The sequence below is a fragment of the Rhea americana genome, unplaced genomic scaffold (genome assembly GCF_003343005.1).
Source record: "Rhea americana isolate MKP2758 unplaced genomic scaffold, rheAme1 scaffold_130, whole genome shotgun sequence".
NCBI lineage: Eukaryota > Metazoa > Chordata > Aves > Rheiformes > Rheidae > Rhea > Rhea americana.
The window spans coordinates 2,555,789-2,574,135 of NW_028185373.1; positions in this window are offsets into that span (position 1 = coordinate 2,555,789).

Consider the following 18,347-nt stretch of genomic DNA (forward strand, 5'->3'; position numbering starts at 1 on the left):
CTCCTAGATTACAGCAATTCCTTACAGCAAGGCAGGGACTGGACTTCCTCTATTTAACAGAGGAAAAATATGATGTAGTAGATGCCTGACAGAAAAACACAGTAGCAAAGGCAGCCCATTATTGCTTCTGGAGCTTCCTCCTCTTTCCAAGACTCCTTACAACCCTCCTTCCAGGAAGGAAAATGTATTTATCATTATTGAACTGAGACATTGAATCAATCACCTGCCCTAGGACAGAAAAATGTGTGGCAATGTCAGGAGCTGCTGCCAGGTCTTCTGTGTCCCSAAGGACTCAGTCAGGCCTGATGGAGTGAGAGTGCCTTCCCTGGGCAATATCTCCTGGAGATGGACAGGGACTGGCCTGCAGAATAAGTTGCCTGAGTGCTGTAAACTTCTGGATGGATTTCTCGCACAGATTGCCAAACATCCAAGCATTTCCTGTTTATGTGCTACACATACATATGAGAACACCCTGGAGTTATTCATATTTAGAGTGTTACAACTAAAACCAGATTTGGTCTGGTATCTTCTGGGAAGGTTTGACCATGAAGTAAATAATACATGGCACTTTTCCAGATCTTTCTTTTGACAGCTGTCTCTTTTGTGGCAATTGAAATAATTGTTAAGACTGAACAAAATAAGTCAAATGGAGGTAAGAATGGCTGTCTTGTTGTGTAATAAAATTCAAGCTAGTACTGCCAGAAGTTTGCGAAAAGGATTTGCAAAAACACATAAAAATATTGTGTGCTTTGAAAACACTGATTATGAGGAAAATTCTGTTTTCCATTTAGCTGCCCRTTTCTCAAGCATTACACTGTCCAGTGCCTCAGACCCATGTGGGAGAATGGACATAATTGGGACAGCTCCAGTGCTTCAAATGAAGCACAAGTTCAAGTGAACATCTGAGTCCGTGCTGAAGCACTCAGCTGGTGCAAGTGGAAGTGTGGATGTGCCAGTCATGTGGTTAAGACACTCAAAATTGCTCTAAAGGACATAATGGAAGAATCATTTATATGCAGGAGAGTCAATTTCCAGTCAATGCATAGCATCAGCTGCACCTGGATATTTCTCCAAAGGTTAAATTGGCTGGCGATTGAGCTTTATCATCCTGAAAATGTGATATCTTGGCAAATTTTTGCTTTCAGAAGGAAAAACCACCATGGCATTAATTCAGTGCTTGCTTATGCTGTCAGAATGACCGAGAAACCAATGCAGAAAACAACCTGGGAGTTTGTAATAGCTACCTACAGAAAAAAAAAGTGCTGGACAAATGCAGATAGCCTCTTCCTGTTTCATCAGGATCCTTGAACTGGGCAGATTTAATCTAAAACAAAGAGGAGAGTGTTGCCAGCCAGGTTGTGATGAATTTGTCCTTTCTGGTGAGACTGTGAGTAAGTCTCAGCTATACCTTGCCTGTGTGTCTGTCCCTCTCCCGCTGGCAAGAAGCTCTGCTGACAATGTGCTTCTGAATTGTTTGCTCATAATCTTTGGCTTGTTCTGTGGTTGAAAACTAAGGCATTTTTTGCGCTGGTTAGTTTGTTCTTTGAAGGTTGTAAGCATCACATGAATAAGAGGAGCAACAGCAGAGTCACGACCTCCCAGCCTGGGCTGCTGTTGGGGCCGATCACAGCGCAGCTCTGTCATTTGCTGCTTTTAAACAACAGTACTTCTGTTAATCTCCTCCTCAGACAGGAACAAAGACATTAGAGAAAACAAATGGTCCTGCAAGATGCAAAGTTAAATAAAATTACTCATGTGAGACAGCTTATCTCCAAATACTTATGTCGATGTATAAATAATCAAAACCAGGCCAGATCCCTTGCACACTCTTTTGAATTGGGCAAGAAAACCTTCTGATGGATAGAAATGAACAGAAACTGCTTAAAGCTGTGCTTTTTTGTTTTTGTTTTTGTTTTTGCCATTAATAAGGCATTGCAGTAAATATTGACACAAAAAAAGAACATTATTAACATTCCTTTTACCCACATAAATCTGTCTTGCTGCACGCCCCGAAGCAGACAGCCTCTTAAATTATTCTTAGCAAACAAGTACACTTTACGTAAAAAATCTTTATGTGTGACGCAGGCTTGCATTTCAAGAAAACATTAAAGAACATTTGGCACCTAACTTATATTACAACATGACTGAGGAGTCTGTGAGAGAGACAATTTGTTGCCGCCAGTAGTAATAATGACCATTGTGGATGTCCAATACTCAGCTACACAAGATGAAATATTTTCTTAAAGACTTCTGTCTGGGAGTCACTTTGCATTTACTCTCCATTTCCTAGATTCCATGGAATAGCTGTATGTGTTCCCTTGTAAGATTTTGTGAAGGCACATGACAAAGTGTAAGCAAAAAGCTGAAGGAGAACTCATTCTCGGAGGCATCATTAATTAATTCAGCATCCAGATTTGACTTTTGCCATTCTCAAATATAAAATGAAAGAAATTTGTTTAGTCTGGGAAAGACATTCAACAGTTTGATTGCAGTGATGTAAGGAACAGCTGCTCACCCCTCTTCTGCACTTGCTCCTTTGAAATCTGACCTCCTGAAAGTAACCTGTGTATAGATTACAGTTCGACATTTTAATGGCTCGATCTGAGATTGTGTATATAGTGACTCACGAGCGATGCTCCGCTCAGCTGAGAACAGCGCATGGTTTGTGCAGATGGGATTAGTGCACAGAGAGATGACGTGAAGAGATTGTGTTCAAAGAAAAAGAGGCCAAAGAGCAGGGACTTTTTAACCTCTCAGGAAAAAACAAGCTGAGACTGACAGGTGCTGTTGTGCAATAGAACAGATCTAGGTCCAACGGTGCCCTCATTTTACCCATGTAACCTGAAAGGGGTTGAAAGGCTAGAAAAGCTGATTAATAAAAAGTTTTTTGTGCACTCAGCTCCYTTTGATCTCAGTTAGCAATGTTTTGGAACGCAGAACTCTTATGCTACTGATGAGCTAGCGCACAGCAGGGAACGGTGCCACCTTGCCTCTGGCACATCCCTTGCTCGGCAGCGTTAGTACTCACTTGCTCTAGGCTTCTCTGACAGTCCATGGGAAGAGACAATTGCCCAGGCCTGGGCTTAAGTGAAACTTTCTCCATTAATTGTGTGATGACTGTAAGCCCTTCTAGGTCCAGGTCAGCTACGTTGGCTAGGTGTTGTAGTGTTGACCCCAGGAACGGCTGAGAACACCCTGAAATGGAGATCTGGACCCTTTGAATCTTCTCCTGCTCTTTGCTGCCGCCTTTCTTTCTGGAGTGACTTGTTAATCATTTCAAAATGGCATTATAGCATTGTACCATGTTTACTTCCAGATTCCYCTAGTATTATACATTTTGTGTTATATACGATAACATAGATTATTATATATAGCTCTTTCCAAATAATGGGAATTTTGTTGGCATACAGAAYAATTACCCTGATGGGATAACAAGAGTATAATACAAAAAAGAAATAATCATCGAAAAATCACAGATATTACCGCATTAATAGAGTGTGGACTGCAATACATAAAGCAATGACAAACTAAATCTTAATTTTTTCTAGTTGTTTCACACTAGAAAGAAGTATTTCCCCTCTGCCATAAAAACTATCTTCTAGACAGTAAGGCCATAGGAAAATAAATATTGCTGTAAAGCACTGGTGTGATTACTGCACCAGGTTATGGAACAACTATGTAGGAGGGTTTACTTGTTCTTGTAGAAGATGATATGCCAGCTGCTTTAGTAGGATGCAAGTTTCCTGGGCTCCCTACATTTCCGAGAAAAAGTGCTGTAGGTGGACTGTGTTGGGTAAAATYCCTGCATATTTTCAGCCTCTTGATGAATACTGGATAGTGCTAGCTTTCCTATTGTCTTCTTGCCCTGGCATTTAACTTTGCTTAGATGGTGTGGAGGGTCGATAGAAGATTTCACAATTCTTATTTTATAGCAGCTTATGATAATTGCTCCCACTGGGAGGCTCCCATCTGGTAGAAAATATTATTTATTGGACACTATGTGCAGAGATAAAGGAAAAAAAAACATCTCTGACCCTATATATTTTCACAGATGAAATGTGTTTATCTTTCYAGCTGATACTTATATTTAACATCAGTAGCGGCCACAGGCAGTGAAAGCAGAGATGGTAGTGGGAGAAGGTTGCAGGTGCATGTATACTGCCCAGGCAGTACTAATATTGAAGCCTTGGTTTCTTAGGTTTTTGTCTGCTTTCACTAGGTGAATTCATGCCCTGTTGCAATCACTATTTCTTTTTATATATGTAGGATTTATTGGAAAGGAGAATTGGCCTTCAGAAAATCTGCAGGATGAGCAACAGCTAATTTTGGCACCTCTGATGAGAAAGCTCACCATTTCCCTCAAGTCTGTCCTCTCAATTAAAGAAGCTTAGCAAAGGCTTAAAGGACCTCTGAGACCCCTTCTTCATGCAGAGCCAAGCCCAGGAAGCCARACTTCACAGAGAGGAAAGCATCTCTAAGTAACCCAGCAGAAGCCATGCTGTACACAGAAGCCAAGAAGCTCAGAGATCACAGATGTGTGTTCATGCTCGGACCATCACAGCTCCCGAGAATTTCACGCCACTTGAGTTTGGAAGAATAGTTTGCATTTTTATTCTCTGGTCCGATTGCTGATCAAACACCTAGTCTGAGTTGTTTCCAGCAACGGTAAATTACCACACATCTGAAAGGAAGATGAGCAGCTTTCTGACTATGAAAGGCTTGAGCCAAAGCTCAGGAAAATAAATTCAAAGTGTCTCATTAGCTACAGTGGGCTTTGGAACAGACTCACTGCCTACTTATTCAATTATACAGTGTTATTAGGAGAAAAATTGCTTCCTGGCCTCCCTAGTAGGTAAAATTTAAGCCCTGCAGCATAAGGTTTTAGTCTTCCRTTCTACCATAGTTGCATAGCTTGCCAGAGCTTGCATTACTTTTAATGTTATTTCTTTCCAAGCATTCTGCTCCAATTTTTTAAAAGTCCTGCTTAAACCATAGTGTCCCTGAACCAGTAGCTTGCAAGTTATGTAGAGTATAAAATAATTTTTATTTCAGGGCTACTTTGGTATACATTTGTCAGGTGTTCTTTCATTCCCATTCTGAGACTAGGGAAAGGAAGAAAWTTTATCATTTTTCAGCTATTGTTCTATGTATCTGATTTTTTTTTAACTGCTTTAAAGTAATTTGCTTGACTGAATTGATAAGGTTGCAATTCCAATTGTGAAATTTATCCTACCTGATCAAAGAAGCYGCATGGCAGCATTCATTCCTCAAATGCTTTCAGTGACACTACTGCATGTGTGAATTTAAAGCATTTTTTAAGTGATGCTGTTGCAAGTAATTTTACAAATACATTTTCTCTGACAAAACTGAAAAAAAAAATAAAATGTGTGTGATCCTGCAGATGTTATACCTTTAAAAAAGAAAATTTTATGTTTTTCCCCCTGTAACTTATTTATCCATAAAGTGTTAAATTTTATTCCTAAAATACAATTTCATCGCAGAACTAGTGCAGACGATCCACATGCTGGCCTGGTTCCCTTCATTACCGAGATGGCATGTGTAAATGGGTTCACTGATCTTTTTTTCCTTTAACCTCGTTGTGTATGTTTCAGTAGCACTATGTGAGTGTTTAAATGAATGCATGAGAGGAAAGCCTATCTTCTAGCTAGGAAAGCTAAGGTTGTCTGGCACATAATAACTAGCTTTCTCAGTTTTACCCACAGGATAATTCAGAGTGATGATGTGAGAATAAATATACCAAGGATGGTATATATGATAGTGACAGAGTCTTGTATGTCCCTCGGTCATGTTGGGCGCCCTCCTTCCCCCCAGCCTTGATTAACTGTTGCCACCAATCTGCTCACTTGTGAGTGGAAAGGACACGGTGTGGTGCTCCCAGGGATGGGATGGAACTGGTCTAAGGGCTTTGTTTGCCTGAAGTCCACAGAAGACTTGAGGTAGGTGTGTGAAGGGAGGTCTCTCAAGCGGTCAAACGGTCTTAACCTCTGGCCCATCCATCACCTCTGCCAGCCTCATGACTGTACAGGAAGGCAAACAGGAACAATGTGAAGGAGGAAGGTGGGTGCAAGCAGGAAAAGTTTCTTCCCACTTCAGCTCATCTTTGTTGACAGTTAACTGTCCTGGAAAAATAATTTTTGGAGCATATACAGCAGCATGAACCACAGAGGTATTAGCAGTAACATGCCCCCATTCAGGACTGGTGCACTGATGACAGTTCTCTGGCAAGACAGAAGACCCCACAGAAACCTGCATTGGCAATTCATATTTTGTGTTACTACTGTCTCAGTTTTCTGTGGTTTGCAAGTCTTTTTAATAACTCTCAGCAGAGTATCACTGTAATATGATGAAGATCACACTGTATTATTCTAAGGAGTTTTTAAAATCTCAGTCCACAAGCACTTCACAAAATTTCCTTAAAATATGTGAATATCAGTCAAATTACTTTATGGATGCATGGTGTAAATGGGTACATCTTTGTAAAGAGCAAATGAGTTCTGTCAGTTTTCTTTCAGACTCTCTCTCCATAGGTATTTAAATATTTATATTACTTCACACTTACATGCAAAAGTACTTATCTAAGGTAGCACGGTTTGCTAGTTAKTGCTATCATCAGATAAAACATGGTAGCAGAAGAAAGGATGGAGGCAGAGTAATATGAGGCGATATTACTGAAGAGTGTAAAACCAGTGCTGACGTCCTGGTCAGAATAGATCTGATCCTACAAATATTCCTTTGTATTCCCTTAGGGATATGTGTGAGGTCAGGTTAAGTGTATGAGCTGAGTGTATGTGAAAGTTCATACATATTTGCATGGAGCTCACTGCAGTGACTGAGAAAACAGAGTGGAGTGTGTGCAGTATGTGTGGATGGTGATCAGACTGGTAACAAGATGATGGAACYGCCCATCATTTCAAGGACAGCTTGTAAATCAGCTCAGTTTAGCACATCTGATTTTTTCACAGATATATTTTCTATTTTAGTACCTTATAAAATTCAGAGGGTAAAATACTTATGGGCCTGATTCTTGTCAAAATGAGATCATATTAGGACATTTTAGTGGGGTAAAGGGTTGTTAAACTGGAAATGATTTATGATTATGCCCACTACAAAACTTCTTTCTACTGCCAGAGATGACCTTAAGTATATATGAGAGCTCAAGTCTAAATGTGACTACATTACAAGAAATGAAGGTTGTTTTTTTCTTGGCTTTTTCTAATTTGCTAATTTTGAAGAACATTGCAGAGAAGTTCTCCTATAGTGTGAGTTTGCCCAGAGGGAACGGAAGAGCCCATCAAGAACAAATCTGTAGTAAACTCACATGTGTATTGGCAGGCCTGTTTTCAGTAAAATTATAAATGTCAGTTGCTGGTCCAGAACAGGTGGCACTATAAAAAAATTGGCTATGGGTAACGAATACAGCTTACAGAAAAAATATCCACTTTCACAGAATGGGAATAAGAACCATTGCACAGCTGATCTGTGAACTAATGGTGCTTTTTAATGTGTTTTCCTTAAAATTGCTTTGAGAAGTTCATGGCTACAGATTTTACCATTACTGTTTGTTTTTATGTTTCTTTTATTCAGCCTATCAAAACTTAGAAAATGACATCYGAACCATTTAAGAGTCTTTATGAGCCTTATCCTGGGCACTTGGATGAGCGACAGGAACAGTTTTATAGTGCTCTTGCATTAATCACAAAGGAGTTACCTTGGCTTCAGACTGAGGTAAACCAGTGCAGGACAGTGTCTGCAGTCATGCAGTACCTATGTTAAATGAGTTACTGTTTAGTTCACACCACAGTTCACATCCCTAGGGTTGATATTCTTACAATTTTACATGTGTTTGGGAACAGTAATAKTTTGATTACTGAGCTTCAGTCAACCTCTTCTTGAGCTGCAATGGCTTTTCCTTAAGCTGGGAAAGATGAATATTAAACTGAAGCTCTGTACTCATGGTGACAGAAAGCCTCTCTTCCAAAATGTCTTCCAGTTTCAACACTGGGATTTTTTTTTTTTTTTTTTTTTTAGTGGAAGTTTACTAATATGACACCTTGATGGAGGTCAAAGAAATGGTGAATGCTCAGTGTGCCACATTTGACACCATTGCTCCTGTTCTATAATATGCTTCAAGCAGTGTAGTGCAAGATGAATTCTGGTGGACACAGTACAGGTTAGTGAAACAGAAATAAATACACGAGTCTAACAAACAAGAGAAAATCATTAATGCTTTCTGCTGCTTTTTCTTGCTTTGGAACCTTTGAATTACTTCTGCCTTAAATGATCCTCCTAGCACAAGGGAAGGTTGCCCAGTCAACATCAGTGTGCCCTTGTATTGGTAAAAAATGTTTCCATGAAAAATTTACAAGACCCTTTAGCATACTGGGATATGAAAAACTGGCCACAGATTTCCCTGGCAAAATAGGCCTGTTGTCCTGTACTTTATTACCAAGCATCACTCCTCAGGCATCTGGGGGCCATCTCTGAGCTACTGGTGCAAACAAGAAATCATACTGCCTCTTTTGACTGTTTTTCTCTAGCATCCCAATGCTWTATAAATTATTTCCTTTCTGAATGAGAGGTGCATCTCAGGGGCTGAGACCAGGAAGTCTCTACCCTACATTTCTTGGATCTCTGTGAATACTAGATCAGGACCTGAGCTTGCGACCCACATGGCCACATACAGCATCACAGATCTGTTTGTGATRTAAGAGGTTACTTTCTCATCATGAAAAAAGAGAAATTCTAGGTCTTTCAATATCTAAAATAAGTTACTGTCCTCTCTTTCTTACCTGGCAAAAAGCTGTTTCAGTTGTTGTTCAGCCTTATTTATTTGTCATGACAATTTAACAGAAAGCTGTTCAGAGTGAGAGGAAGAAAATTCCTCCTYATGCATTGCCTGTTTCAATCATGCATAGTTGGCAGGGAGCCTTGCTAATTGAAAAAGATTCATTTAGGCTATTAGGCCCCCTTCCTTCCTTTTCTTCCTCCATATCCTTTGAAAGTGAAACAACATCTGGGGTGTGGGTTCCGTGTCATTAATGCCAGTGTGCTCCAACATATAAGCAAGATTTAACCTTTATCAGGTGCCCAATTCAAGATTAATAACAATAAAAAGTAATCCCAGCAGGAGCACCGGGAAAGCATGCATATAATAGACCTCAAAACACCCATAGTGGGCAAAGCTCAGGAAATTCCTGACCTTAAAAATGGCCTGTTCAGTTTCTTATAAAGAAAGAAAAAAAAATCTCTCCCAGGCATTATAATCAAGATTATTAAATTTAAAAGTAGATTGAGTTCTTTCCTTGCATTCAATTGCTTTTGTTGAGTAGTGATATGTTCTGGTTCCTAGCAGCACACCACTGTTTATTCGGGTTACTAAAGGAATAAATTGTTCTAAGGATGCAGATGTCCAAGCAGTTAACATTACAGTCTACAACTATTGCCAAGGAAATAGGAAAACCTGAGTTACTCTCCTGCAGAACTAATTTGTTAAGCTATATTTCTTACTTACATCATCCTTTTACACAACATCTCTATATGATATTGATGARTAGTGAAACCTGTGCCCAATGGTAGTGGTCGGTGATAGTGCTTCTGCATGGTGTAATATGCAAACAGAAATTAAGTTCTCAACCTAGAGCTTCAGAAACAACAGTGTATGTAGGGAGGGTCTCAATTTTTGTTTGTCCAGCTTGAACCTCTTAAGAAGGGCTAGATTGTAAGTCTAGGTGCATTTTCAGAAGATGAAACATGTCCAGCTGGGCACCTAAATCACTGTCTTTTGAGAATCACATAATAGTCATGTAAAAATATTTTAAAATTATACTAGATGAAGGCTGCCTTTCTAATCCAATGTTTTCTYTAAAGGCCTCTAAACTCAATAATTATGTATTTTAAAGATGCTAAATTCTGAAATTTCTGTGACATTTAAACTTTTCTAGTGTMTGAATCATCTTTTGTATATGGAGACAGGCCCACTGCAAAGAAAATTAACACAAAAGATTACAGCTGACTTCAGTGGATATTTTACTAATTCCTTGGGAACATTAGAGAAATAACAATTGAAAGTAGATATAAGATAGATAAATGTATACAATRAAAAATATTTAACTTTGTGGTATCTATTGTGTCAGTTTGTATGCCAGTATACAGATTAATCTCTGATAACATCTACTCGCTTTGTTTGCTGATTGCTTTCATTTAAAATACAAAATGTATGGAGTTTATCTAAGTTTTTCCTATGCTATTTCATCCGAATAAGGAGAATAGTTAATAGGTAATAATTAAAAGGTATTTCTGGTAATTTTTATCTTTTTCCTTTTAAAATTTGCCCGGAGTTAGCAAAAACCTTTGCATTTTTTGTGTTATACATGTACTCTCTAAAAACGTATTTTAGATGATATTCTATATATCCAAACTTAATTCACATTATCATTTGTTAGTCAGATGGCATCATGAGCTAGGAAAGTCCCATTTACTCTCACAGTCACTGAGAACAGTGTAAGAAGTAGAAAAGCAGATAGCAGGTAGATTACAATATGGAAGAATTTTGTCTATTATAAAATCCTGGAAAGGCAAGAAATTTAAAGTTGAGTCTAAAGTTAAAAGACAAATAATTAGAAAGTTAATATATGTTTAGCTCTCTATGAAATGCACACAGTTAGAACTGAGATATGAAAGAAGGCTTGATTCTCCTCATTTTCATACTAGCATGAATCAGAAATGGTCTTGGTGTTACACTGGCAATGCAAGATGAAAATGAGACCTCAATTCAAAAAAGATTAAAAAAACCTGACTTCTATTCCTAATCATCAAGCTAGACCTCAACTTGAGAGACAAAACTGAGTGTACTCAGTCCCCTTCTGCAGCAGCAGGGCTTCAAGCTTTCTAGCTCACATGTTCCTTTGGGACAGAAAACAAATGCTCCTTCAAGTGACTGCTTTGATTTCTCTCATATTCAGGGCTTCCTAAAAGATCAAGCAAGATGAAGGAAAGATCTGCTGACAGTTGTACTTTGGGGTGTATATGCTTGCATTGGCTCATGACCACCAGCATTAGCAGCCACCCACCTTTGGTCTGTTGCAGTCTGTGATCCTTGATAACCTGATCATTGACAGTGGCTTCATACAGGAGTCCATAAATCCATCCAGAGACCTAGAAATCTCTCTCAAGAGATCTTTCCTCCATGATATGAAAAGGGCATCTGCTCTAGACAAAGCAAGGGGGTGCTGATTCTTGGATAGTCTTGTATCCTTTTAAATCATGGCCACTCATTTAACACTGTTGAGTGTCTGGTTTAGCTCAGCTGSCTGGCTGCAGCTCTGATTACTCAGCATTAGTACCAACTTGTGCTGACACCTCCAAGCCCAGTCTTAAAAGCTTGTCCTAATTGTAGTCCCTACTGGGGGATTAACTACATTGATTTTAGAGAAATTGTCAGAAACATTTCTTTGCCATAACTGACAACAATAACCTGCAGGAGAAGGAGGAGAAGTCACAGCAGACTGGAGAGTCTACCGTAGGCCCTCTGTCTGACCTGAATACTTCATTCATATCTGTTTTGTTGTGGCCACCTGATGCTGGTAACCAATGATTTCCAAAAAGATTGTTCTGCAGATTCATCTGTAGTTTTCCTCAGCTTCCATTTCTGACAYGGAAAGATCTGGCTGTTTTAATTTCGAAAAACCCTTTGCAGCTATTTAACAAGASCAAATAATTAGTGAAGGCAATAATCAGGATCACTTGTAAAAATTGGGCTTATTGCTAGGTGAGTTATCAGTTTCTGTCCTAAGACTCATCAGATGACCTGTGCATCCCTTCTGCTATGAAACGGAAGAGGCTCAGTGCTACTGTGTTACGTAGCCCTTATGATTTTGGCTAGGATAGCTACAAACAATTGAGGGCCTAAAACATTTTTATTGTTTACATACAATAAAATCTTCTGCTTACTACCTCTGAGTGTTTTTGTGGATGTAGCCACAAGGTCACATACTCTGTTTGGAAGAGCAGCTCAGCAACTGTTATTCAGTTAAGACTTCTTAAATCCCATTGCTGTGGTATTGCTAATGACAAASCATGGATCCTTTCAGGCACTGAAGTCTGACTGTCATAGTAGCTGATTTTTCTGGTTTGGTAGAAACACCCATTCTCCTCCTTTTCATTCTTGCTTGAGAGTGAGAGTACGATTAATGTCAGRGTCAAAACCTATGTATAAAGAAGGTGGAGTGACAGGGCTGTGAGGACCAGAGCGATGCATATCCAATAAAACACATACTSTTCTATCCAGAGTTTCTAGCTCATACATTGGTGGTATATTCTGGTAGATCTWTGCAGACAGCCGTTTCTAACAACCACACTTACTATGACCCTAGGGCTGTGGTTATAATAGTCACAACCCAATACTCTTATTATTCTTCTGCATTCACTCGGCTCAAAACGGCCATTTTCTTGCATTTTATTGCTTTGGGACTAGAGTTTCTTTATCCCAGACCACATGCTAAAAGCACTAACTTCCAAGGGCCTCTTTTGCTGTGAGTAGCTGAAACATGAAGATTCAAAGCTTCAAGCCAGGCTTTCATTTCCATTTTGCTGCTCTGAATGACACTGGAGTTACTCCAGTTTTAATCAGTTTAACTGGGAGGCCTTCTCAGGGCATTTGGGCCTTCTCAGGGCAAATTTCTGAAAGCTATATTGGAAAACAAATAAAGAACTGTCACCGCTCTCTGTATTCTATTCTGGATTTGAATGGCTCAATAGGACTGCTGAAAACATTTCATCAGTCATTTTGAAATCATGAACAAGAAATTCACTTCTAGATTTTGTAAATACACAGAAGATTTAGCAGCTTCATTTAGGGTGCTCAGATACAGTAATGACAGACATGATAAAACACACTTATTATGGAAATAATCTTAAGTCATGGGTTAAATATAATTAAAAACATTTGTCCTTTTAAGTATCTAACTTGAGGATATGAGAGAAAGGACAATGTTGGATGTAACTTCTATTGTGGAAAATTGGTTTGGAGTTCATCATTGCCAAGTCGGGGAGGTCACATACTGGTCACCTACTGCTTCTTACCACAATGTATAGACTGTTGAGAAAGCTGACTGAAGAGAGCTGAAAATATTCACAGGTCATTTCCCCTTAGAAAGAAAAGGTTCTGGAGCTGTGAGTGTTATTTCAGGTCCTTTCTTCCCAGTCACATGGTGTTACTCAACATATGGCTCATTTGTTTGGGTAATGCATTGGTTTGCAGAATATGTCTTTGACCAAATGTCAGTCCCAAAGCAGGGGTCATGATCTTGGAAGTGCAAGTGGAAATGGGGTCATGAGAAAGCTGAGAACTGCTGGAATGTGGTGAAAGCAAAGTAATCTACACATKTCTACACTGACAGCAACCACAGAATGGTTCCCTGAGGATCTCAAATGAAAGGAGCAGCAAGGTAGAGTTGGCATAACTAGCTCAAGCTTTGAGCTTGCTGTTCTTGAATAAAAAATATTTAGGTAGTTCAGCTCTCTTAATCTAAACCACATGATSCAATGCCCTTCTAACATATAAATCAGTTTTTAGGGAAGTTTCATTTCAGTGTAGGTGGGATATTACTCCTTTCTAGAAAAMAAGAAACCTCCTCTTCTAATAGTGGGAAAACTTCCATATATCATGAGCCACAGATATCAAAGAACTTGATCTTCATTTTTTAATAAAACAAATATTTCCAATGCATTTATTTCTTTACTTTTCAGCAGTGGGTTCTTYCAGCCATGAAAGTTTACAGGTAGGAAAACTAAAACTAAAAGGGAAGTTTGTTGTGCTATGTACCAAATCTTAGGCCAGCAGAAGATTTTGCACAGGCATTCTTTTGTACACTATGAGCTACAGTGGCACAAAGCTAAATGTCTAAGTTGCTTCGGAACTGGGACTGAGCTATGTGACTGCCTCAAAAAATCTGGCTGCTACAGGCACATTGGCAACCTGCTTCAACCCCTSGGTGCCAGATACATTTGTAGGCAGCTGCTGTGATGATCCATCTGCACTGTATGACACATGGCAATTACTCTGAGGAAGGGCTATTGGAGATCTTATGGGAAATCCACAGAATCATTAGAGAGATTCTGTTTAGCCGTGTTTGGTTTAATGTTCCCTTTCCCACATATGGCAGTGATTGTGCTGCCTGCCTGCCTGCCTGCCTGTGACRGAGCCCTTGGCTCAGGTACCCAGCGGTAATTTTCTGGTCATTAATGAAGCTCCTAAACACTTGATTGGTATTTTGGTAGGTTGGGTTGTCAGCCTGAAGAAATTTAAGATTATTACTACTATTACTATTTTGATTTTCCTGTTCTCCTATCTCTTCAGCCTATTTACATGAACAGTATGAARCTTCTACAAATCTTTCATTCACTCTGCTCAGTAATCGGGTCCCTGTTCAGCAGAAGATTTACAAGGGATGTCACAACTGAGCATTAACTCGTAGTAAATAACCAATATTTAAAATTAGAATTTCAGATACCAACTCCAGTTCTGCAAACAAACCTGGACCTGCCTGATGACTGTGTGAATGCCTTTACATTACCTTTTTTGAACTGAAATAATTGTATGATTCTATTAAAGAGATTGATATTTGTCATCAAAATGATATCACTTGGCAAAAACATTTCTGGTCGTGAAGATTTATCAGGTATCTCTCTCTAGGAAACACTTCTTTGTTAATGTTTAGAAGATTGTCTTTACAGGTAACCTTTTTAAGTGAAATGAACATTCTGCCAAAATCAATAACGTTTCCAAAACCCTTGCAGAGCTTCAAAACTTGCAGAATCTCCATATGGGCAGATTTTAGAGTGTAAAGGTGGCAGTCACTGCTATGTCACTCTACTTCTGTGCCTTACAGAGATGGGGAAGTAATAAAATGAGTAGGAACTGGGAAAACCTGACTAGCAAGTACACAGGGGATCTCCTTCTGAGCTTCAGAGAAGACCTAACAGAAAAGCTGTGCAGCACCAAGCAAAAACATCATGCAGTTAAGCTACATTAATTTTCCTTTATGCTATAGAAAATGGAGGACTGTCTTTAAAAAGATTTATTGAAGAACAAACAAAGAGCTGAGCCTCACCATGCTCTTGCTGTAGATGTCTCTTCCACTATTCTTGCCTATATACCTGTGGTRGGATGCTTCTAGGCATGCTGAGTCGTGTTACCTGCTAGGGGGATGGGAGATGATGGGAGTTTTGAGGCAGGGGAATGATTTGAGAGTCTGAGAGAAGCACTTTGGAAACAGCTCAGTGTTTCTGCTGAAGTGATCAGAGAARGTTAATGATTTTGCTATAAAAAAAGCGCTCAACTACCAAATTACCTTTAGTGGGATTCTAGACATCTTCCTTATTTTTCCTTATATCATTTTTTTCAAGTTCTCTCACAGCCCTGTGAGCTAGAAATTTTTCAATGTTTTCAAATGTAGGCTTATAGAATAGAGCACCCAGTATTCAGCAAGAGTTGGAGTACATCGCAGTCCAAACAGGTAGACTTTCCCTTATCCTAGACTGTTCTTTAGAAGCTTCTATTTAAAAGGAAAYCAAATTTTAATGAAAATGCACGGTCAATTTTTTTTGAAAATAAAAGTTCAATTCTTAGTTTTGCTAATTTAAAAGTAGCTTTATTTTATTTCTGATAACAGTAAGCATCTAATACAAAAAAGTGTTCTCCTGTGCTTCCATTTAAATATTATGATATCCACAAGAGACAAAAATACCCCACATTTTCTTTTTTTCTTCTTAAATTCTGATGTGCCATACTGAAAAATCATCAGGAAGTCAAAAGTGCCTGCCTTAACCAAGTTACTTTGTACTTTATATGACTGGCAGATAATACATGGGGCATTCTATTTAACTATAACCTTTTCTGCAGATTCAGACTTGCATCCCCAACAGGGGATTAAGCAATTGAAACCCAAACCCTAACGCCCACAACCCCTAGGAAGTCAGATAAATYGAGTATCTGAATGACCTTCATGGATATCACTGCCCTTGCCAGGGAAGGGGTGTTGTATCATTTTTGAACTGGCTAGMATGTGCAGTAATCCGGAAAACAGTAAAGGCAGTAATGTATGCAAAATGTAAATGTTGAACTCTAGTACTGTCCCTATGAAGAAAGTCACCCAGTTCTGGCAAGAGGTTTCAGCAACAGGTTCCCATAAACTAGGYTTGCTGGTCTGTTTCTGTGCTGCACATCTTTCTATCTACTATTGCCTAGGGACCGAACTCCACCAACTCTTGCACTTAAAGAAGCTGGGGTACAGGCGGTCATCCTTGTCAGCATTGCCTAACACTGTTTGTGTCTATATTAAAGATAGGACATGTCTCCTCTGTTCTATTTCCCGTGTGTCAAACTCAGAACAATAGGAAAAAAGACTGTGAGTCCACATGAAGATCAAACATTGCTCCTTATTATTTGCAAAAATGTCCTTATGTCAAAGTGCTTCTAAAAATTGTATTTTGCAAAAATACTGAGAGGACTTTCTTGCCCTACCAAAGTCATAATATTCATTCCTGCATTCTCATTGTCTCTGGATATGTGTTCCTGCTCAGACTCATATCATAAACCTAAARGAAGGGTTGATTCAGCAAAACCATAAGAAAGTAAAGGACCACAAGGAAATCTCAAAGACAGACTGAGGTTCTTACTGTGCTCCAGCAGCAATCTAATCGTTCCTGTCTGTTGTATGTAGCTCAAAAGTATATGACAGGCAAGGACATATTTACTCCATTTTGAGCTACAGAGGCACTTTCAGTGACATGCGTACAAGCTTGTGACTGAGCTGAGGTGGCAACTGAGTCTGCAGAGCTTACTGTCTGTACCGAAGTGGAGAGGCAGTACACACATAGTCCTGGATCAAGCAAAGCGCTTCGACCCAGCTGRAAGTTGACTGACTTAAAAAATAGCCCTAAATACCAAGGACTTCTGCCCACGAAGAGAAGTGCTTGCYGGAGGCTGGCTAGATGAGAGGTCTCCATTTAAGTGTTTGGATCCAGGCTCGTGTAACTATGTCATGTATTCTCAGAAAACTCTTGTTTTAAAGGGCAAAGGTATCTGAAGACTTTTTGTTCCTGAAATCTGTGCTCTCTTTTTTATTAATAAGTATTTTAAGGCTTATCTTTGTGCTGCGGGGACTTTGACCTTTCAGTTACTAATTACATAATTAAGCTTTGAACTAGTATATCATTTCACAGCTTCTCACTTTCCCACAAAGGCACTGGTGCTCAGTATTTCCACCTCTTCCTACTTTTGTATGCACATTTGTGCCTCCTCAATATAGAATGCATTCAGCCAACACAAGCATACTTTATACCAGCTGATTAGGCTTCAGGTTTATGCTAAGGAAGTGTTTTGATACAAAGCTCTGGTTTTCATCATTTTAAAAATATTTTCTGGGAAATAAAATTGTTTCCTGATTTTCCAGTAACACTTTTGCAATACGAAAGGGAATAATTTAAACAGTTAAGGTATTCCATTTAAAGAATTCTTCTTTTTGTTTAACATTAAAAGTATAGAGCACAAAATAATCCATTCTTAAAGTTAATCGACTTCAGATCAGATACCATGACTCAGAACAAAAATCTGGTTGCTTTTATCCATCCGTTTCCTGGAGAAAACTTCAGTAGAAATTGTTATGATTCTCTGTGGAAGAAGGTGTGATATCAGCAGAATTTACTGTTTGGTGATTTTTTTTTTTGCAAAAAATGTAGGGGTAACAAAACAGCAGCAGACTTGTGCTGTGACAGGTTTTTCAAAATCCTGAACATCCAGAAAAGTATGAGACTCTTAGCTACAAGTTATATGATGGTTATGTAAGGACGTGCAAGAAAGCAAACTGTCCACTATTTATCTCTTAGATTGGAATACAGTACTACAACCCTTTCTCATTAAAGGTTTGAGAGATTATCTGGCAACAGATGAGGAGTAAGAGTATTTGTTGAACATGCGCTTATTGCAGAGGCCCTATGTAGGGAAAGCTCTGAAAAAATGTTATGCAGGAAAATTTTAAACATATGTACATCCATAATTAAACAGAGCCAGATGATAGAGGGAAGTTAATGAGGTTTTTAAAAATGTTTTCAGATCTTGTCTAATCACAGACTCTGCGGAACGGTGCTGTTGCACTCTAGTTGCTTTGCAGTTCGCTTTTTTTTGCATGCTCTTACTGAGCAATATCCTTTGGTGGCCACAGAAGAGTCTGTTTGGATTTCTAAGGCAAGAGATGACATTTTGTTGAATTTCAAACTTAAATTCTGTCACACCTATTTAGTTTACTTTGTGGTTGGCTTGCCTTTAG